General features: G+C 38.6%; 1 protein-coding gene across 4 annotated transcripts in view; it reads right to left on the bottom strand.

Annotated features, from left to right (window-relative positions):
* Positions 1–23,835, bottom strand: part of PEAK1 (pseudopodium enriched atypical kinase 1) — a 313,736-nt gene that overhangs the window by 234,056 nt on the left and 55,845 nt on the right. For 2 of the 4 annotated variants that reach the window (XM_040493341.1, XM_040493338.1), the window contains exon 2: positions 19,078–19,204. The exons of 1 other annotated variant lie outside the window; for it this stretch is intronic. The gene's annotated coding sequence lies outside the window, so the exon portion shown is untranslated. Of the gene's footprint in view, positions 1–19,077; positions 19,342–23,835 lie in introns of those variants that run through there. One more of the 4 variants, XM_040493339.1, reaches the window with a different exon arrangement.

The following is a 23,835-nucleotide window of genomic DNA, read 5'->3' as shown; positions in this document are numbered from 1 at the left end:
AAGGAAGGAAGGAAGGAAGGAAGGAAGGAAGGAAGGAAGGAAGGAAGGAAGGAAGAAACAAACAGGACTCACCTGAAATGGGGTTTGAGCTCAGTGGAAGCAGGCGGGGCTCATGCTCACCGGAAGCCAGGCTCGAAATTACCCCATGTGGGACTCAAACTCACTAACCATGAGATCATGACCTGAGCCAAAGTAAGATGCTTAATGACTGAACCAACCAGGAGCTCCAAGAGAAATATAAATAAGGTGCCTTGTGGGACCACTCTTCAAGATTGCTGTTCCCGGCAGCCTGGGTGGCTCCGAAAATTGGGCATCCAACTTCAGCTCAGGTCATGATCTCACCGCTAATGAGTTTGAGCTCTGCAATGGGCTCTATGCTGACAGCTCAGAGCCTGGAGCCTGCTTCATACTCTGTGTCTGCCTCTCTCTCTGCCCCTCTCCTGCTCATGCTGTCTCTTAAAAAAAAAAAAAAAAAAAAAAGACTGCCCTTCCCAAATTAATATATATATATTTTTTTTTAATTTTTCGGGTATATTTTATCATTTTTTTTAAAAATAATCTCCACACCCAACATGGGGCTTGAACTCACAACCTTGAGATCAAGAGTTGCACGCTCTATGGACTGAGCCAGCCAGGTGCCCCTGCCCCTCCCAAGTTAGGAGTTCTCCTACACTGAAGAACTGCCTACCAAAAATTATCCTAGGTTTTCTGGCATATGAGCAGCATCAAGCTCTAGTTTCTAACACATATGAAGGGGTTTTTTCCCCATCCATGTATTTATCTATTGGTCTTTTCAATGAGAATTTAGATGAGTGAAGGCTGGGAAATGTGTTCTGTCTGCTATTTTGCCCAGCACTATTATCTGCCTTCTTGCCATATAATATACATCATGCTGCCTCTTCCTACATTTAATTAATCCATACTTCTAGATAATATTTTCTGATTTCCACTGTACCAATTCAAAGGGACTTTTAACATGCCATCCCTCCCACCCCAAACACCACATACTTCGGGATGCAAAGACCACACTAACACCCCTTCCTAGGGGATCTTTTACTAGGTCAGGCAGGATGATCGACTGATGGGATCCTGAATGGCCATAGTTAATAGGCCAGGTACCTGTGAATCTTAATTTTAGAAAGCAAGGCAGAAAGAGTAACAGTGACTCAAGCAGGGCTGCTATGACCAGAGCCAACTTCTCACAGAAGAAGCAAACAGATCACCCCAAAAAAGATAATCACAAAGTACTGTACTCACTTGTCCCACAACCAAAGAGCTTCAGGAGCAAAGATTCTGCCTCATTCACGTTTGTATTACAAGAACCATGCTGGGCACAAAGAATCTAATATTCACAGCGTGCTGAGTTATTTGGCAATGAGGGCTCACCCTTATATTCTTTCATCAAAAATCTCCCTTTACATGAACCTCTATCAGGAACCAAGGCAGCTTTTCCATACATGAGTATCTTTTGAGTTGAGGGCTGACAGTAACCCATTTTGGTTTTACTTTATTTATAGACAAATAATTTGGGAGTTTATCAATCATGTCCATAAGAGCAACTCTTCAGGCCAATTAGGTTGCCACATTGCTTACACTGAAAAATGGTCTGAATCCTCATGCACAGCTCAAAGGAGTATAAACTGTCTGGCTGTTCTCAGAGCAATTTGGCAATACTTAGTAAACTTAATAATGGACTCCCAACAACCCACCAATACCACTCCTCAGCATGTATCTCCACAAAATAAAATGAAGATTATTATTGCAGTATTGTTTATAGTACATAAATGCCACTTAGGGGAGTGTGTAAGTAAGATGGATACATAGTATGCATGGATAAGAATATGCACATGACCAAATACTCTACAGCAGTCAAAAGTAATGAACCAGAATTAGATACAGCAAAAAAGATACATCATTTAAGTTTTAAAAGCCGAATTTAAAAAAATAAAATGAGACGTACAGCCAAATGGCATTCATGAAAATTACAAACTTACACACTACGTATTTTCCAAAGATACACAAACACTAGTGTTTTTCCAAACACTATGTATTTTCCAAAGATACACAAATATCTAAAGACATATATTAACTAGATTAGAGTGGGTGTTTATGGGAGGAAGCAAAATGAGTAGTGATAGGGAAATAGACAAAGACAACAAAATAACCAGTAAGAGATGGGCCTAACCCTCAGGATGCCAGCAGTGAGAAGCATGATTGCATGCTCCAAAAGTATAGGAAACAGGGGAGTAAAGGAAATCCAAATGAACTTAAATGAGACAAGACGATACAGTCATGAGAGCTCTACTTTAAAACACACACACACACACACACACACACACACACACACAAAGCAAAACTGTTCTATGTATGCTAAGACAAAAGTAATATTATTTATTTTTAAAGGAGCCAGAAATATTTCACTTATTTGAGAGAATAAAACTTCAGTAAATATCGATTTTTAAAAATCAGGGAAGAATAATCACTGAGATTATAATCAATAACCTAAAAAGTAACATGACCAAACTTAAAATTTGATTATTTGTCTGAAATTAACAGGTCTATAACATCCTGATGTCTGAGTACATCACCTGTAATTTAAAGACCAAAACATAAAATCACAAACAGAAGATATACTATACTCTGGCACAAAGATTCTACACTAACTCAATTTTTAATTTACACCTTTGTCTTAGAGATAATGTTACAAAACATATGCCAAGGGCCAATTCCTGTGAATAAAATGATACAAACCACAGCATAATGCAAACAATGAACTCTGGAAAATTCAATAGGAAAAAGTCACTTTTCAGTACCCCTTTATTAGTATAGCACCAACATGAACACAGTCTTTTAACAGAAGACGGGTGCGAAGAGAAGAAATCTGGAACCCATTTTATCCTTGAAGAGAACACAGGGGAGAAACTATTTCAGCATTTCATGCAAGAGTTGAGTAGGAAGAGCAGGAACTTGAAGGTCACTTCTCTTGGCATTTTAGGCTGTTCTAAGTTTCAACTGAATCTGCCAATGATGCTTTACATCAGAACAGATTTTTCAAGATGTCAATAGAAAAATAATCGGGATTGGAAATGTCATTATACAGCTTTCTGCAACCTATAATAAATGATCTTGGGGGGAGAGAGAGGTCATTATTTTTCAAATGTGTACAAACACAAGCTTGTTTTGTTTTGTTTTTGTTTGCTACAGAACTCAAACTAGACACCAGTTAAAGGTTTTTAAATGAGCAATAATAATTAAATTAACAGTGACAGGTTAGCATGCACAATTAACACAGCAGACAATGGGAGTAGCCTTCTCTAAAGATGGCAATCTTGTATGGTACAGATTTAATTTAGGTCACAGGAAATTCTACAAAGAACGACAGCTTCTGCTTTTACTGGATGAAACTGGCTGCATAGATCAGCATAAATAATTAGTCAATCCTTCTTACCCCTACAGAAATCAAGTCACTTTCCTGAAGCTAATGGAGGAAGCTGCAGCTTTACCTACACTCTGAATTGTAGAGATCTTCTGATTTAACCTAGAAACGGTATTTTCTTTCAGAAACTAGTGGTTAAAGAAAATCCACAACTTAGAAAGAGCCCTCAGAAAGAAATCTATCAAAGGCAGGCTCTCCAACTAGCAACACAGTTTAAATAATTAAGTTTTTCTGGCTCCTGTTGAGTATCCTTAACAGGGTAGCTGGGAAACACCATACCATATCAACAATCGAATCTCACTTGTGTGTGCATTCTAAAAATTCCCCTCACACACACACACACCCCAAAAAAATTCCTAAAACAAAGATATTACTATTTTTTTATTTTAAAAAGTATTAATTTAGTAAGCCTCTAAAAACATACCACATTACAAATATTAAAGATATAATGTTTGAGCATTCAAAAATTTAACCCTCAGGTCAGAACTATATCTATGCTAATATGAGAAACCAAAATAAAATTACAACCAATGGTAAATTAACTCTTCAACATTACATAGCTCTCAATTAACATATTCTTTCCTATGGAAAAAAAATCCTCTAAATCACATAAACAATGCTGTTTTGAAATAAGCACGTTGCTGAAGTATATGTAATACACATAATGTTAATGTGATATTTTAAAACTTGTAAAAAATATCAATTATATATGGTATTATACGATACCAATTACTCTATATACGATATGCTATATAAACAATATATAACATTACCATGTGAGACATAAATATTTAATAAACTATAAAAACATTGCATGGATTGAATTTGAAAAATACCAAATTCACAGAATTGATTAGTTCTGAGAATAAGAGAGAGATGAAATTAAGAGGGATTCACAGGGGACTCAACTGCATTTATTTTAGATTTAATGTAGATTTACAAGGTAAAATGTTATATTATAAAGCCATTTGCTAGGTACTTTATATGTGGGTCATTACATTAGTTTTTACATCTATCTGTATGCATGAAATATTTTATAAATTTTTAAAGTGTAAAACAAAATTTACACAAAATTAACTCAAAAGGATCACAGAATTAAATGTAAAGCCAAAAACTACAAACTTGTAGAAGATGACATTAAAAAACATCTAGGTGACCTTGGGTTTGGTGATGAGTTTTTACATAATATACCACCAAAAGCATGACCCAAGAAATAAAGGAATCATTCGTAAGTTGGACTTCATTAAAATGAAAAACATCTGCTCTACAAAAGACATGGTTAATGGAAAGACAAGCCACACCCTGCGACAAAATATTTGTGAAAGACATTTCTGATAAAGAACTGTTACACAAAATATACAAAGAACTCTTACACTCAACAATAACAAAAAACATGATTAAAAAATGGACAAAAGGGGTGCTGGCTCAGTTGGTGGAGCATGTGACTACTCCTGATCTTAGTATCATGTGAGTTCAAGCCCCACTTTGGACAGAAAGATTACTTAAAAAAAAAATTTTTTTTTAAATAGACAAAAGATCTGAACAAACACCTAACCAAAACAGTTATAAAGACAGAAAATAAGGGCCCCTGGGTGACTCTGTCGGTTAAGCATCCAAGTTAAGCTCAGGTCATGATCTCGAGGTTCATGAGTTTGAGCCCTATATTGGGCTCTCTGCTGTCAGCTCAGAGCCCACTTTAAATCCTCTGTCCAGGGCTCTCTCTCTCTCTCTCTCTCTCTGCCCTTCCCTCACTCATGCTGTCTCTCTCAAAAATAAACATTTTTTTTAAAGATAGAAAATAAATATATAAAGAAATGCTCAACATCAAATACCATTAGGGAATTGCAAATTAGAACAAGAGACCACACTACACACCTTTTAGAATGGCTAAAATTCAAAACATTGACAACACCAAATGCTGACAAGGATATAAGCAACAAGAACTCTCATTGATTACCAGTGGGAATGCAAAATAGTTTGGCAGTTTCTTACAAAGCTAAACTTAATCTTACTATATGATCCAGCAATTGCACTCTGATTTAAGAATTAATGTCCATATAAAAATCTGCACATGGATGTTATAGCAGCTTTACTCACAATTGCCAAAACTTAGAGGCAATCAAGATATCCTTCAATTGCTGAATGGATAAACTGTGGTAAATACACAGAATCAAGTATTATTCAGCAATAAAAATAAATGAACTATTAAGTTACCAAAAAAACATGGCGGAACCTTAAAAGCATATTGATAAGTGAAAGAAGTCAGTCTGAAAAGATTACATACCATATGATTCCAACTATATGGCAATCTGAAAAAGACAAAACTATAAAGACAGTAAAAAGATGAATGGTGTCATCAGGAGTTTGGGAGAAAGATGAATAAGTGAACATGGGATTTACTGAGCAGCAAAACTATTCTGTATGACACTGTAATGACAGACCCATGACATTATGAATTTGTCAAAACCCATGCAACTGTACCATATAAAGAATGAACCCTAATGCAAACTATGCACCTTAGTTTATAATAATGTATTAATATTGATTCATTAATTATAACAAATGTATATCACTATTCTGTTTCAACCCTAAATGAGTGTGCTGCAATGTCCAATTCTGGCATTAACCACCCACACTGCTCCCACCCACAAGCACAAAGAGCATTATCCCAAACAAGACTGCACTTACTTCAGATGCCAGCTGTACTTCAGGGGTTCTCAGGCCACCTGCATTTCTACTCATCTGATCCTAAATTCAGAGATCTCATGATCCTCAGTTTGATAATTTGCTAGGATAATTCACAGAACTCAGGAAAGCGTATGTATAATTACAGTTTTATTATAGAGGATACACAAAGGGCAAGGTTGGGGGGCAGGTGCAAATGAAGAATTTCCATGCCATCTCCCCATGAGTCAGGATGTGTCATCCTCCCAGAACATCAATATGTTCACCAACCAAGAAGGTCCACTTTGGTGTCCACAGTTCTTTTTGGGACTTCATTACACAGGCATGATTGATTAAGTCACTGGCCGCATGACTGAACTCTGTCTCCATACTTTATCCACTTCCCGTGATATCAGACTGGCCTAAAGTCCCAACCCTCTAATCATGTGGTTGCTGTTTTTGGTGACCAGACCCCATCCTGTTGCTACCTAGATATCCACCATAAGTCATCATATTAGCATAACAAAGGCACAGCTCATTCATCAAAAACCTAAGTTAATACCCTCATAATAGAAGAAGCTTCTTATTTTATAACAAAATATTAAAGCAGAATTTAATGGCACAAACTCTTTTAGTTTCACGAAAGGCCAGAAATTATAAAATGATGAAAGGAAGGAAGTACTGATCAGAAGGTGACTTTTAAGGGGAGCACATTTCACAACTAGCTCAGATTACGAATCACATCAAACAAAATTTATCAAAAAAGGAGCAATGCAGATCAACTTAATGTTTGCTAACAACGAAACATATGTCAACATAAAACCCAGAACTGGCATACTGTTCACATAAAACCCATTCATATCTTTTTTAAATGGATATATGTATTGGTTATGGCACACGCAATGCTTAACATCTTCTATCATTGTCAAATGCAACCCATACTGAATGAATCAAACAGTTGGCGAATGAAATGGAGAGGAAATCAAGTTGTATTCTTTCCAAAATCTGCCCCTTTCCGTAGAGTTAACTGAAGGAGCAAGGACACAAAATCTATGCTACAAACCAAAGCTCTGAGGGTCAAACATTGTATTTTAGAGAACTGTCACTTTCCTCACCAACACCAATAAATAAGTTATTAAATCTACCCTTCTGGCATGATAAAGTCATTTCAATAGAACTAAAAGTGCTACAGTTTCAATGTCAACTCTTCTGAAAATAAATGTTGCTGCCGTGCCTCAGAATTCAAATTACTGCAGCAGGTCATTAGTCTTTTCTATTCTGTTGACACATTTTAACTCATTTCATAAACCTAGAATTTGTTTCTCTTCTATAATCCTAGAAAAAAAATGTTTACAGGAAGGCAATTTCATTTTGTTAGGCAGACACAGACAGTCCCTTGGGGATGAGGCCAACTCAAGCAGGACTGAAGCAGCTGTTAGGAGCCAATTTTCCTACCTGTTAATTGCATCTGTGACTAGGCTGCACCAGCTCACACACCTATCTAGCAAGCAGTAGATAAATTGAAACAGTCACATCTCAAGAGTTTGAAAACTAGAAGACTCTCTCCCCCTTCCTCTAAAAGAATTCAAGTAGGGAATAGAACAGTAAAGGAAGATAAAAATGTCAAAAGTACATAAATATTAATTGTAAGAATATCAATTGTACTTTCCTGACTACCAAAAAAAGAAAAAGGATTTATAAATAGTTAATAGAAAAAGTACGCATTCATTTGGTCAATCAACAAATATTTACTGGAATGCCTACTGTGGCAGACACTGTTCTAGGTGCTAGCAATACAGCAGTGAACAAAACATAACATCCCTGTCCCCATCAGAGGAAATAAATGAGAAATAAATATCAATTCATCATTAGATGCTAAGAAGAAAATAAACCATGGCCATGTAATAGAGTGTTGGGGGGGGGGAGTACTAATTTATAGTGAGTTGCCAAGGAAAACCTCTTTGAAGAAGGGACATTTCAGCTGAGATTTAAATGACAAGGAGGATACATAGCCAAGCAACAGTCTTCAGGGAAGACCATTGCCCACAGAGGGACAAGTATACAAGACCCCAAGGCTAGAATCCACTTGGTATATTTACAGAACAGAAAAGAAGGCTGATGTGGCTAGAGTTTTGTGAATAGGCTTAAGAATGGCAACAGATAAGATCTCCTCAAAGTGCCACAGTCATTTCAGAGTCATCAGTTGGAAAAATAAAAATAACTGTGACCAATGAGCTACTCATGCAAACTCACTTTTGGACTAGTAATACACCACTTCAACAAAAAACAGAAACACGAATTAAAGAAATGTCCCAAGGACAGAAGTTTCTGAACCAGGAAGGATTAGGAGCAGAGTCTTGGCTGAACCAGTGTTGTCACCAGAAAGAGTGTTCTGGTCACCCAGAAAGCAATAGTGTTTTAAGTTAGATCAATGTGTAGGACTGCCATATCTGGATGAGAGGCTATCTGAAGCTTACAAAGGGTTGGGACCACGATCTCGCGGTCCGTGAGTTCGAGCCCCGCGTCGGGCTCTGGGCTGATGGCTCAGAGCCTGGAGCCTGTTTCCGATTCTGTGTCTCCCTCTCTCTCTGCCCCTCGCCCGTTCATGCTCTGTCTCTCTCTGTCCCAAAAATAAAATAAACGTTGAAAAAAAAAATTAAAAAATGAAGCTTACAAAGGAAATGTTAAAACACAGAACTCATAAATGAACTCAAAACAGAAATGAGTATTTCTCAATGTGCTTGTCCTAATCACTGCCTGACCTACTCATTTCAGATAGCCCATGGATTTCTTTTTTTTTTTTTTTTAGGTTTATTTATTTATTTTGAGAGAGAGTACACATGTGTACAAGTTGGGGGCGGGGGGGGGGTGTGGAGAGAATCCCAAACTTAACTGACTGAGCCACTCAGGTGCCTCTTTTTGAAATTTAAATGTAAAAAATGGACACCATAAAACAATACTCTCCTAGAATAGAAATTTTTAGCAATTTTAGAAAATCTTGCCATGTGTAACCCTCTTCCTGGAATCATAAAATAAATTAGGATTTAAAAAGAAGAAAAAAAACTTAGTAAGTACTTAGATCGCCTGTTTTCCTTCTCTAGCAAGTGCAGAACAAGCCCTCTGGTTTAAAAGTATAACATTATGGGGCACCTGGGTGGCTCAGGTCATGATCTCACTGACCCTGGGTTCAAGCCCCCATCGGGCTCTCTGTGCCGACAGCTCAGACCCTGGAGCCTGCTTCAGATTCTGTCTCTGTCTCTCTGTCCCTCCCCTGCTCGTGCTCCATCTCTCTCTTTCTCAAATATAAAATAAAACATTTAAAAAAAAATTTTAAGTATAACATTAAAGAGGCAAACCATAAAAGACTCTTAAATAGAGAAAACTAAGGGTTACTGGAAGGGTTTGGGGTGGGGGGATGGGCTAAATGGGCGATGGGCATTAAGGAGGGCACTTGGGATGAGCACTGGGTGTTATACGTAAGTGATGAATCACTAAATTCTACTCCTGAAATTATTACTCTATAGGTTAACCAATTTGGATTTAAATAAAATTTTAAAATAAAATTAAATTAAATTAAATTAAAATAAAACAAACCTATTAAAATAGAACGAACTCATCTATTTGAAGGTCACACTATGTTTTCCAGCAATGAAAGATTCCCAGATACATGTTACATAATGCTAAACAGATTTTTTGTAATGGTACTATAAAGTTAAAATTCCCAAACAATGCTTACTGCTATTGAATAGATGCATTTTTTCTACAAAAGCATTTTGGTAAGGCTCTAACTATTCACTTTAAGGAAAAAAAGGAATAGGAAAACAATGAAGATCAAAAGCTTCCTTTAGATGAGGTATGTGGCAATGTGCCTTCACATAAGCTGCATGCTTAATTTTTAATAAAAAAAAAAAAAAAAAAAACACTGGCATCAGGGACTAGTATCCCACTTCTAACACTATGCTAACTGGCTGTGCAACTTTCTGAACCTCAGTTTTCCTCATCAGTAAAATAAGGCTACTGCCATCTATGCTCACAAGATTAATAGAAAGATTAAATGAAATGTAATAGGTAAAGATTAATGAATTCCAGTCTTATTATTTGGCAATCATCATTATCAGTAGGAAGAAGAGAGGCAAACACATGTTAAAAAGGGGGAAAGAGAAATAATCATAAATTGCAGATTGTAAGAGTTAAAAACAATGTAAAAAGTGCCCCTGGAGTTGAATATACAGGCCAAATTCCTCTGTTTTACCTAGAAAGGAAGAAAAGTTCAGAGAGTTTAAATGATAAGCCCAAAGTCACAAAGCAGGCAGAAAAGGGGCTAAAACTCTTGTTTAAATTCCTAAATGTGGTATACATATACAGAGTGCTTTCATATATTGAAGATCCAACTGATCTTCACTATAAGATAGTTAACTGGACTGTTGAGAAAGCACAAGGCACTAAAGATAGACAACTAGTTAGTGATGAAACCACAAGTTAAACCTAGGACACTGAATACTGATTCTCTTAAAAGAGAGACTGAAAATCTTTTTTACTCATAACTTGACTTATACCAAAGAGTACGCCTTTGCAAGTAACCACATTTTTTTATTCAGGTAGTAATAATAATTTTTTTTTAAGTTTATTTATTTACTTTGAGAGAGAGGTACAGAGCGGGGAATGGGGGAGGGGCAGAGAGGGAGGGAGAGAGAGAATCCCAAGCAGGCTCCAAGCTATCAGCAAGAAGCACAGAGCCCAACGTGGGGCGCAAACTAACGAACTGTGAGATCATGACCTGAGCCAAAATCAAGATTTGGGTGCTCAACTGAGCCACCTAGGCACCCCCAGGTAATAATTATTTTTAAAGTCATACTATAAATTGGGGTGCCTGGGTGGCTCACTCAGTTAAACATACGACTTTGGCTCAGGTCATGATCTCATGGTTAGGGAATTTGAGCCCCGCGTCAGGCTCTGTGCCGACAGCTCAGAGCCTGGGACCTGCTTCAGATTCTGTGTACACCCCTCTCTCTTCCCTTTGCCTGCTCACACACACACACACACACACTCTCTCTCTCTCTCAAAAATAAACATTAATAAAATTTTAAAAATAGTCATACTATAATGACATAAATGTTTGCATTCTGTATTTAACAGAAATCAGTCAGCTTCTTAACATTAAAATGCTCAAATCAAACCCAAAAGATTCCACCAAAAAACTGCTAGAACTGATTCATGAATTCAGCAAAGTTGCAGGATATAAAATCAACACACAGAAATCAGTTGCATTCCTATACACCAACAATGAAGCGACAGAAAGAGAAATCAAGGAATCGATCCCATTTATAGTTGCACAAAAAAGCATAAAATACCTAGGAATAAATCTAACCCAAGAGGTGAAAAATCTATACACTGAAAACTATAGAAAGCTTATGAAAGAAATTGAAGAAGACACAAAAAAATGGAAAAAGATTCCATGCTCCTGGATAGGAAGAACAAATATTGTTAAAATGTCAACACTACCCAAAGCAATTTACATATTCAGTGCAATCCCTATCAAAATAACACCAGCATTCTTCACAGAGCTAGAACAAATAATCCTAAAATTTGTATGGAACCAGAAAAGATCCCAAATAGCCAAAGCAATCTTGAAAAAGAAAAACCAAAGCAGGAGGCATCACAATCCCGGACTTCAAGCTATACTACAAAGCTGTAATCATCAAGACAGTATGGTACTGGCACAAGAACAGACACTCAGATCAATGGAACAGAATAGAGAACCCAGGAATGGACTCATTAACATATGGCCAACTAATATTTGGCAAAGAAGAAAAGAATATGCAATGGTATAAAGACAGTCTCTTCAGCAAGTGGTGCTGGGAAAACTGGACAGCGACATGAAGAAGAATGTACCTGGACCACTTTCTTACACCATACACAAAAATAAACTCAAAATGGATCAAAGACCTCAGTGTGAGACAGGAAGCCATCAAAATCCTCAAGGAGAAAGAAGGCAAAAACCTCTTTGATCTTGGCTGCAGCAACTTCTTACTCAGCACATCTCTAGAGGCAAGGGAAACAAAAGCAAAAATGAACTACTAGGACCTCATCAAAATAAGAAGCTTCTGCACAGTAAAGGAAACAATCAGCAAAACTAAAAGGCAACCGACAGAATGGGAGAAGATATTTGCAAATGACGTATCAGATAAAGGGTTAGAATCCAAAATCTATAAAGAACTGATCAAACTCAATACCCAAAAAAACAAATAATCCAGTGAAGAAATGGGCAAAAGACATGAATAGACACTTCTCCAAAGAAGACATCCAGATGGCCAACAGACACATGAAAAAATGCTCAACTTCACTCATCATCAGGGAAATACAAATCAAAACCACAATGAGATACCACCTCACACCTGTCAGAATGGCTAACATTAACAACTCAGGCAACAACAGATGTTGGTGAGGATGCAGAGGAAGAGGATCTCTTTTGCATTGTTGGTGGGAACGCAAGCTGGTGCAGCCACTCTGGAAAACAGGATGGAGGTTCCTCAAAAAACTAAAAATAGAACTACCCTATGACCCAGCAATTGCACTACTAGGCATTTATCCAAGGGATACAGGTGTGCTGTTTCAAAGGGACACATGCACCCCCATGTTTATAGCAGCACTATCAACAATAGCCAAAGTATGGAAAGAACCCAAATGTCCATCGATGGGATGAATGAATAAAGAAGATGTGGTATATACATACAATGGAGTATTACTCGGCAATCAAAAAGAATGAAATCTTGCCATTTGCAACTACGTGGATGGAACTAGAAGCTATTATGCTAAGCGAAATTAGTCAGAGAAAGACAGATATCATATGACTTCACTCATATGAGGACTTTAAGAGACAAAACAGATGAACATAAGGGAAGGGAAACAAAAATAATATAAAAATAGGGAGAGGGACAAAACAGGAGAGACTCATAAATATGGAGAACAAACTGAGGGTTACTGGAGCGGTTGTGGGAGGGGGGATGGGCTAAATGGGTAAGAGGCACTAAGGAATCTACTCCTGAAATCATTGTTGCACTATATACTAATTTGGACGTAAATTTAAAAAAATTAAAAATAAAATTTTAAAAAATGCTCAAATCAAAGTCCTTTGATATATTCCCAAATTAAAACCTCCACTGATACTGACTTAATATAAGGTAGCAAGGATTTTTGTTGTTTATTCACAGATTATTTAAACAGAACAGCTGGTTTAGTGAGTTGCTGAATATTTTTCCATACTCAATTAAGAAGCCCATTGTTTTATCATTAGTGACTCTAATAAACACATTTTTAAAAATTACTTCATCAATCCTCTTCTTCCTTTCATGTAGGATTCTCAAGTTAACTGATTCTCAAGTTAACTGTTAGGTCAATCACTTCTTGCACTTAAGTCAAGATGATTCATTTTCATAAAATAATTGTTAGAAAAACTACATTATTATGCAGCTAAAGGGACAGACAGGCTGGGAAACTGATCAAAAGAAGGATTCACGTAGAGATGAGCCAACTGAACAATATGATATCTAAGTAACAGTCATATTTACAATACATGTTTCTGGATGTCACTGAGAAAATATACATCTGTTTTAAAAAGGACCAAGCTTGGGATGCCTGAGTGGCTCAGTCGATTAAGCGTTTGACTTCGGCTCAGGTCATGATCTCACAGTTTGTGAGTTGAAGCCCCATATCGGGCTCTGTGCTGACAGTTCAGAGCCTAAAGACTGCTTCGGATTCTGTGTTTCCCTCTCTCTCTGCCTCTCCCCCACTCGCACTCTCTCTCTCTCTCTCTCTCTCTCAAACATTTAGAAAAAAAAAAAAGAAAAAGAAAAGACCCAGTTTTGCAGGAAGACTTTTAGGTTTAACAAGAGAACATGACACAGCAATGTAGAAAGTCAGAGCTCAGCCACCATGATGGTTTTCAAATCATTTGTGCAAATACAGTGAGAGCATTTTCTCTATTCCAAACAGATCTCTGTTAAAAAGCCATTTTCAAAGATATGAAAATGCAGGTCCATATGCATAAAAGTAATTTCTGAGTCTTGCAAATAATTGGCAGCGCTGTTGTTTGGCAGGTGAGAGCAGATGAGAACCATTAAATTAATACACAAATGAGCAGCAACCACTCACATTACTTTCACATGAATGGGAAAAGAATAAATATATAATTTGGGTGGAGAACAAGCACTCTTGAAATAGTCATGGCCACAGAATACCATCTAATTAACTGCTTAGCTCAGTTCATAAGACTTCACTAGGGCTCAGCAAGGACTGCCACTGAATAGATGAGAGGGCACAGCCTAAATGTAGCAAGCTGTGTGGTGAACTGAGGCAGTATGTACACCTTAAGGTATGCAGCTTTCTGTCTTCTAAACGTTTTTAAAACGGCATTTGGTAATAATGTAACTGTGAATCCCTTTCACCTACTGTTAAATTTACAGTATACTTTTTAAGTAAGCAAAATAACAGGTAAATGAGTGTATTAGAGACTCATCTGTGGGGGGAAAAAAAAACCAGCTTGAGACAAACCCCACTCGATTTCTTATACTTCCTCAGCCACAGCTCTAAAAGAGCCATATAATTCATAACGATTAAGCTGAAGCATCTTATAAATTAATAAAGACAGATAAATTCTGTGTAGTCCATTATTTTTGTATTAAAATTATCTAAAGTTGGTCATTTATTTTTTTTTTTTTAATTTTTTTTTTTCAACGTATATTTATTTTTGGGACAGAGAGAGACAGAGCATGAACGGGGGAGGGGCAGAGAGAGAGGGAGACAGAGAATCGGAAACAGGCTCCAGGCTCTGAGCCATCAGCCCAGAGCCCGACGCGGGGCTCGAACTCACGGAGTGCGAGATCGTGACCTGGCTGAAGTCGGACGCTTAACCGACTGCGCCACCCAGGCGCCCCTAAAGTTGGTCATTTATAATTGGCTATTACATAGCACAATTATTGGAATATTCCATTCCTCAATCACCTTGGACATGTAAGAGCTGACTATAAACATAGTCTTCCATTTAGAGCAGTTCACACTTAAAGCACTCCACTAATTACAATATTCATTCAACACACATTCATTAAGCACTTATTGTATGCCAGGCACTTTTAGTGGAAACATCTGGAACTACCCTGAACTGCAGTAGCCCTTGTTTTTGGAGGCAGAGGGTATGGCTTATAGATGTGCAAATATTACATAACAAAACAAGTGCTAAAACAGAAATGTGTACAAATCACAATGGAAATACAGAAGGGGAAAGGACTTAATTCTTCCTGGGGAAGTGAAAAAAAAAGGCTTATCAGACAACCTAGTTTTTTAACTGAGTGTTATAAGGAGTTTGGTAGATATATGAGAGGCTGCTCACAATAAAAGGGGAGCATGAAAGACCTACAGCCTGTGCAAAGTTGTATAGATAGAAAAGAGTACTTATTTGGCAGGGCAACACCATAGCCCCAAAATAAGTAAGGATGAAAAAATAAGCAATGACCAGAACGGGGAACAAAGGATCTTCAATAAGACAAGTTAGGAAGTTTGGACTTAATCCCAATGAAAATGTGAAGCACTGAAAAGTTTCCAGCAGTGATGTGATAATGGATTTGGCTTTAGAAAAATCCTTCTGGCCATATGTGATATAATGATTTATAATAATTTATATCATCTAAATGACCAAAATATATTTCTCAGATATATTTGATCTTCAACCACAGTTCCTGAAAACACTTCAGACCATAAAGATGAAATGGATGTCTTATTAATGAAGGTGGTCTTTTGTATCTCACCCAAGGGTGGGGATTTGTTGCCAGGAGGATCAACCATGTGATCAGAGGGTTGGAACTTTCAATCACCCTCACTCCACACCAGGGCCTCAGGGAGGAAAGAGGGGCTGGAGGTTGAATCAACCAATGGCCAATGACTTAGTCAATCATGACTATGTAAGAAGTCTCCATGAAAACCCAAGAGGACAGTTTTTTTGGTCTTCTTTTTCAGAGAGCTTCCATGTTTGGGGAACTAGAACGCTGAGCCAGGCCCCCAGCTCCATAACGACAGAAGCTCCTTTGTTTGGGATGTCACCCTATGTATCACCCTATGTATCTCTTCATCTGGATGTTGATTCATATCCTTTTTCATATCCTGTAATAAACTGGTAAATGTAAGTAAGAGTTTCCCTGAATTCTGTGAGCTGCTCTAGCAAATCAATTTGGAGGTCACTGGAACCTACAATCTGTAGCTGGTTGGTCAGAAGCACAGGTAACAGACTTTACAACAGGTGTCTGTGAAGTAGAGGGTGAGGGCAGTCTTGTAGGACTAAACCCTTAACCTGTGGAATCTGAAGCTATCTCTGGGTAGACAGCATCAGAATTGAGTTGAATTCTCATAAATCCTACTGGTGTCTGAGAACTGCTTAGTGTTGTGTGGGAACTCCTGTCCCCAACACTGAAATTGAATCTGGGAACCCTAAAAGACAACAAAAGGAAGGAATAATGGTGGACTCAATCAATTTTGGTAGCCCTATTAAAAGATTATTAAGGGGCAGGGTGCCTGAGTGACTTAGTCGGTTAGGTAGCACACAGCCTGCTTTGGATTCTCTCTCTCCTCTCACTACTCACTGTCTCTCAAAAATAAACATTTTTTTAAAAAGATATTAAGGGTGCTTGGATGGCTCAGCTGAAGAAAGGTGCCACTCTTGATCTCGGGGTTGTGAGTTTGAGCCCCACATTGGGTACAGTTTAAATAAAAACTGTTTTAAAAAAAAGATTATTAAAATCACTACTACGCTTATGTCTAGGCAACATGACTTGGCCCTTATGAGGCCATACCATTCTCAAATAACAAGCAATGCAAAGGGCCAAGAGTAAGTGCCTTATTGGGTCTCACACCCAGAGACCACTTTTCACCTAACCGGAACTCCAGAACACCTAGCTCAAATGGCTGAGTCCATTTCCAGAACAGGTCTTCATGCAGGTGTATGCACCCCAAGACCTGAAGGGTAGCTAAGGGGTAGCTATTGAGGGAAGATTGTGGGGCGGGGAATGGGGCGGGGCAGGAGGGGGGGGCAGGCTCTGTGGAGAGAGCTTGGACACTTTACCACAATAAAAAAAAACAAAATAAAATAGTTGTGCCTGGGTGGCTCAGTCAGTTAAGCATCTGACTCTTGATTTCAGGTCAGGTCATGATCTCATGGTTTCTGAGTTCAAGCCCCACATCACGCTCTACACTGACAACTCAGAGGGATTCTGTCTCCTTCTCTTTCTGCCTCTTCCCCACTTGTACACTCTCTATTTAAAAATAAATAAAAATAAAATAAAATATATATCTGCAATATTACATATGTAATATATATTATATATAATGTATATATTTCAAAATAGTTTAATTGTGGCAAGATGTATATATAAGTATATAAATTTACACATTAGTATGTATTAATATTGATTATGCAACATTGTGAATTAGCAATTTCACAGCATACTCATGTATAAATGAATATTTGTGCCTAAAACCTATGCTTCTTTAAGATATATATCACCAACCTAAAGTTTTAAAAATTGTATTGTATCAAGAAGATCTGAAATAATTCTTTAACAGAAAACAAAAACATTACTCCTATAAGATGGACATACTAAATTCAGGATCAACTCACTAAAAAGTCAAAGCAATATGAAGGTAGATATGCCAACCAGGTTTTGAAAACAGCTTGATTTAAAAAAAATTCATTTAGTAAAGGATCGATGTGCGGCTAAAGGCAGATATTTGTTATACACAAATGAGCTACTGTATTGCACAGCCCTTCCCATCAGTGTACAGAGATGCATCACCCGCACATTAAATACAGACTCAGTGAGCAGAACACCGCAGCAAGCATCTGTTGGCTAATGACAAAGAAAACCATGGACACTTTGAGGCTAATTTCCACCCAGCTATAAGCATGTAAGCAGCAAACACATGCACTGCTTTTCAGTATCAACCCCAAATATCCATGAAAAAGAAGATCTTCAGCATTCATGTTATTTTGTGTCAAAAGCAATACATGTATTAATTATATATGCTAACCAAGATATTCAGAAAAAGTTAACTCTAAATAAGCAGAAGTCAAAAACACAACTGCATTTTATTCTCATTCCACTTTTCTTTGTATCAATATCCATGGTCAGGGAAATGACTGGTCTAAGGAAGGCACTAAATGAAAACTGTAAACTAGGCAAAGTTTGTCTTCTTACATGATCAGTTACTTTTTTCTGTCCCTGTCTCATTACCTTTTTTTCCTCCCTACCCTATCCCCAATATTCTCATATTTTCCCAGACATCTGCCATAATGTTCTCTGGGGCTTGCCTTGGCCTCTCTTTCCCCTGTGTTGAAATTTATCATACCTACATATATTTCTCAGTGTCATGTGACCTGATAACAGCCCCCACAAATATCCCTAACTGCTTTCACTTCTCCTCCTGTCAAATGCTTTTACCTAACTTCAGGACCACACCCTCTCCTGCCTTCTCAGAAACCTTTTAAATAGGCTTTACCTTTCCTATATATTCAACTTTCCCTCTTCACTAGTGTCTTTCCCTCATTACATAAGCATATTTTAAGACTCTACCTAAGAAAGCAATTAAACCTTTAGCTTAAAAGGTAAATAAATAGGGGGTGCCTGGGTGGCTCAGTTGGTTTAGTGTCAGACTTTAGCTCAGGTTATAATCTCGCAGTCCCATCCGTGGGTTCAAGTCCCATGTCGGGCTCTATGCTGACAGCTCAGAGCCTGGAGGCTGCTTCAGGTTCTATGTCTTCCCCCCCTCACCCCCTGCCCTCTCTCTACCCTTCCCCACTCATGCTCTGTCTCTCTCTCTCTCTCTCTCTCTCTCTCTCAAAAATGAACAAAATTTTTTATTTTTTGTTTTAATTTTATTAATAAATAAACAAAAAAAATTTTTAAGGTAAATAAATGCTAGCATATAAAACTTACCCTATGGTGTCCTCCCCTTAGTCTCTGCCTTTCCCCTCACCACATTCACTCCCCAGGCCACGGCAGTGAGACTTCTGCTCACACCATTACATTAATCCAAGGGCTCTTCATCTAGAGGCTGGAGGGTCTGTGGATAGAATTCAGAAGACCTATGAACTTGGATGGGAAAATGAATTATTTCTTTATTTACTCCAACTTCTAAAATCACTAATACTTACTGTATTTACTAATTTACTATAGGCCTGCCACTACCTTGTTGTGTAGCATGCTAAATACAAAATACCTTATTATAATTAGTTCGATAATAATATTTTAATATAATTGAGCTACCTCTGTAATTTGTTTTTTTTGTTTTTTGTGTTTTTTTTTTTGAGAGAGAGAGACAGACAGACAGACAGAGCGCCAGCAGGGGCGGAGCAGAGACAGAGGGAGACACAGAACTCAAAGCAGGCTCCAGGCTCCACACTGTCACCACAGAGCCTGATTCAGGGCTCAAACTTACAAACCATGAGATCATGACCTCAGCTGAAGTCGGACACTCAACGTACTAAGCCACCCAGGTACCCCTGGCTTCCTCTGTAATTCTATGTATTTTATTTTATCCATCTGTGGCAAACTATGTTTTACAACTATGCTGCAAAAATACCTCCAATTCCACATGCTCTTCTATGGTGTAAATTTGCTGCTCACCCACAAAGGCATCGAGTCTGCTTCTCTTCTTAAATCCAAGCTGGCATTTACCTTGCTTATAACCAAGAGAGTGTGGTGAGGTGACAATAAGTGACTTCCCAGGCTGTTAGGAAAAGTGATGCAGGTTCTGGGACTAGGTCTGGGGTGGTTTGTTTAATAGCAATAGTTTCCAGAACAGAATCTGGCACCTGGAACTGGAGTGGTGACATAATAAAAACATAAAACATGTGACATCAGCTTTGGGATTGGGTGGTAGATGTGAACAGGAGAAGGGCCACAGGGATCTCACTAGCAGAAGCCTGATGAGCCTTGAAGAGGCTGCTGGGACTTTAAGGAGAGTGAGTTAAAATGTTATCAGAAGCTGGAGGAAAGAAGACCACTTATGAAGGGGCAGAAAGTTTAGCAAAACTGTTGCCTGTGGTAAATTAAAAAACAAAATGCTGGTAATGAACTGTTATTTCTAGCTAAGGTAATTTTCAAGCACAATGTCCAAAGTGTCAACTGGTTTCTTTTATATATATGATATAAAGTGCAACTAGAGAGATGAGCTGGAGAAGAAAGTACTCTGTTTTTGAGCAGAATTTAGAGGAAATGTAAAGAAACCAGCAATTGCTGGGTTCAAAAATAAAACTATTTTTCATCCACAATCTCTTCCAGCAGAGAATGCTGAAAACAAAGAAAGGTATGGGGACAAAGATCAAATACAGAGTGCTGAAAGGAAAATCTGGTCTCTGCACAGAGATGAAACCAAGGGTGTTGCTATAAAATCCTTTGTTAACACTCTGTTTCCCCTTCTTAATCTCCTTCCCAGTGCCTTTTCTGTACTTGTCTGCTAAAACTAGATGTGCTTAGGGGCTTTGCCCTCAATCCTGAGCAATTTCTTCTTCAACCAGTCGTGAAAAACTATTAACCTCAAAATCTCTCTCTCAAGCCCCCCCACCTCTCTCCAAGAACTGCATACAGACCTGCATTTCTCCCTCTTGAATATCTCAGAAAAACCCCAAACTAAATATTTCAAGAACATATCTATCTCCCATCCCACAAGTTCTTTCTATACCCAAACATGCACTGGAAATAAATAGCAGTGTGGCATCCCTTTAACTGCCCAATTTAGGAATCATCCCTGATTCTTTTCCCCCTCTCTCCTTTCTTCCAATCAATATCTAATCAGTTTATCAAGTTCTATAGACTCTACCTGCCCCGACACACCATTGCCAAAATATAGGACCCACTGTGGATATGAGTACATACTTTTCTATCTAGAATGCAACTCCTGTTATAAACATAAGTACTTTGCTAGGTATTAATTTAATTCAACAATATAGAACACCTTCTCTGTGGCAAATCTGGCAGGACCTTTACCAGGACTAGGCATGCAAAACTGACAGAAACGGAAGGGACTCCATTTAGAAAGGCTCCATGTCTACTGTTTCTCTGCTAGGCTCCAATTACTCATGGTCTATATTTCACCTTGCATCTGAGTAAACCAAAGAAGCTATGATCCCACTCTAAGGAGAAGCAAAAAAGTTAACCATTCTCCAAGTTCTGTCGTAGGCCACCAAACACCTGATAAACATCTAAGAAGAAAGAGATCACGAGCAAGTTCCAGGACGATAGCTTCAAACCTCGGTCGACACTGGTGCCAATACCCACTACCTTTGGTGATTTATGGAAAAACACCTACTGTTCACCTGACACTTGCCTTTGATCAGACCCTACCCTGGATTCCTGAAGGAACGTGTATCCTGGGCCCCTTTCCAATACAAACACCTAAGCAGCAGGGAGAGTAACTTCTTTTCTGAGGCTCCCAGATACTCCTCTTCTGTACGCTATCACTTACACTATTAAATAAACTCTCCTCTCACTTCCTCCAGGCTGTCATTTGATTTCTACCCTGCATGAAGCCAAGGACCTTCTTGGCTGGTCCTTCAGGACCCTCTCTGGGTCCTCGGACCTAGACTTCCTACATCAAAACAAAGTGAGAAATAGGTCCTGTCTCGTCTCTGGAATCACACAGAAGAAAAATAAGTACAACACAGGGGTTTATAATGGAAGGTAACATTGCAGGATGAACTAATTCTTTGGTGGGGGCAGAGATACAGCAGGCAGTAAACAAAATGACAGAACAAATATAGTACATTCTCCTGGAGGAGCAAGTTTCTTTGTTGATGTAAGTAACTTAAAAGATTTTAACATCAGGGAGCCTGGGTAGCTCAGTTGATTAAGCGTCCGACATTGGCTCAGGTCATGATCTCATGGTTTGGGTTTGAGCCCCATATCGGGCTCTCTGCTATCAGCACAGAGCCTGTTTCAGATCCTGTGTTTCCTTCTCTCTCTGCATCTCCCTTGCTCATGCTCTCCCTCTCTCTCAAAAATAAAAAAAAAAACATTGGGGCCCCGGGGTGACTCAGCCAGTTAAATGTCCAACTTCAGCTCAGGTCATGATCTCACAGTCCATGAGTTCGAGCCCCACACTGGGCTCTGTTTTGACAGCTCAGAGCCTGGATCTTGCTTCAGATTTTCTCTCTCTCTCTCTCTCTCTCTCTCAAAAATAAATATTTTAAAAATTTAAAATATTAAAAAAAAATTTTTTAATAAAAAAAAGATTTTAACATCAACATACTCATTATAAACAGAACATAAATTTAATGAAAGATACAAAATACTTAAAAATTCAGGGATAATCTTGGGCAAGAATAACTGTCCAGAATTAGAATTTCAAGTAACATTACTAAGCAGAAGGACAGACACTTTAAGTCAGAGACCCTCTGAGAAGTGAATAAGTCACATTACCTAAAGGGCCTGTTGGGCCTACCTATCCAAAAAGGCAACCAGGGCTGGATGACCAAACATTCCGTGAAACACCAATGGATGATCAAAAAGGTTCTGTGGGACTCTTTGCTACAGCCGGCCTCACCTCCACACAGCCTTTGTGGAGGGTTTCAGACACAGCACAGAAGAGGCCTTGCAGATGACTTGGGAATCCTGAACAAACTCATTTTTTTGTCAGATTAAAGTTACCCGTAACTATGTAAAGGAAGTCTACGAAGGCTAAGAAAAATGTGACACTGGCTCTAATTCCTGCCAAGATGTTGAATTAGCAAAACTGCTGACCCTTCTCAGAAGATCAGCCCTTGCGGAAGTTACAGAGAAAAAGTGGAAAGAACTATGAGAAACACCTGGAGGCACAAGGACCCATTTGGAACCGGAATGTGTGGAATGGTGGCTTTGGCCTGAGGCAAGAGGCAGCTCACTTGAGGCTGTGGGATAACAAAACAGAAGAACTCCTGCAGATTTTTGCTTTTCATAGGCTCCAGCACCTAGGTGCACACAACCTGGCTCCACACATGCATTCCTTGGACCTCAGGTCCTCAGGAAAATAGTCAGGCGCTTAGAAAACAGCTGAATACACACTAACCTTCCCTGGCCCCCTCCTTCTACTCCTCTAACACCAGAAATTGGGCGGGCGGAGTGCCAATAATCTTAGTGGTGCCTCCTCCTAAAGGCAGCTTCTTCCTCTAGAGAAACAGGTAAAGAAGTGACCTGAGGTTATGTTAAATGGGGTGAGAAGTAATTGACTCAAGCTCTCTGGTGCCTAGGGCTCTCCAATTCCTGCCCCAGACATTGCTGGGACTGATATAAACCTAATCAATCCTCCCCACAGAAGCAGTGTCTGACAAGGGAAAATATCAAGTACCAAATAGAAAATGTAAAACAAGATGTTTTAGTCTATTAGAGCTGCCATAACAAAATACCATAGACTGGGTGGCTTAAACAACAGAAATATTTCTCACAGTTCGGGAGGCTAGAAGGGTACCAGCATGGTCACGTTCTGGTGAAACTCTCTTTCTGGCTGGCAGGTGGCCACCTCTGGCTATGTCCTTATAGAGAGAGGAGAGAGAAAGAGCAAGCTCTCTAATATCTGTTGTAATCAAAGCACTGTTCCCATCAGACCAGGGAACTTCACAACTTCATCTAACACTAATTTCCTCCCAAAGTCCCCATCCCAAACACCAACACACTGGGACTTCAACACAGGAATTCGGCGGGGGGGGGGGGGGGGGGGGG

The sequence above is a fragment of the Herpailurus yagouaroundi genome, unplaced genomic scaffold (genome assembly GCF_014898765.1).
Source record: "Herpailurus yagouaroundi ecotype Mexico unplaced genomic scaffold, PumYag 184, whole genome shotgun sequence".
NCBI classification, from domain to species: Eukaryota; Metazoa; Chordata; class Mammalia; order Carnivora; family Felidae; genus Herpailurus; species Herpailurus yagouaroundi.
This window is presented reverse-complemented; position numbering and strand designations above follow the sequence as displayed.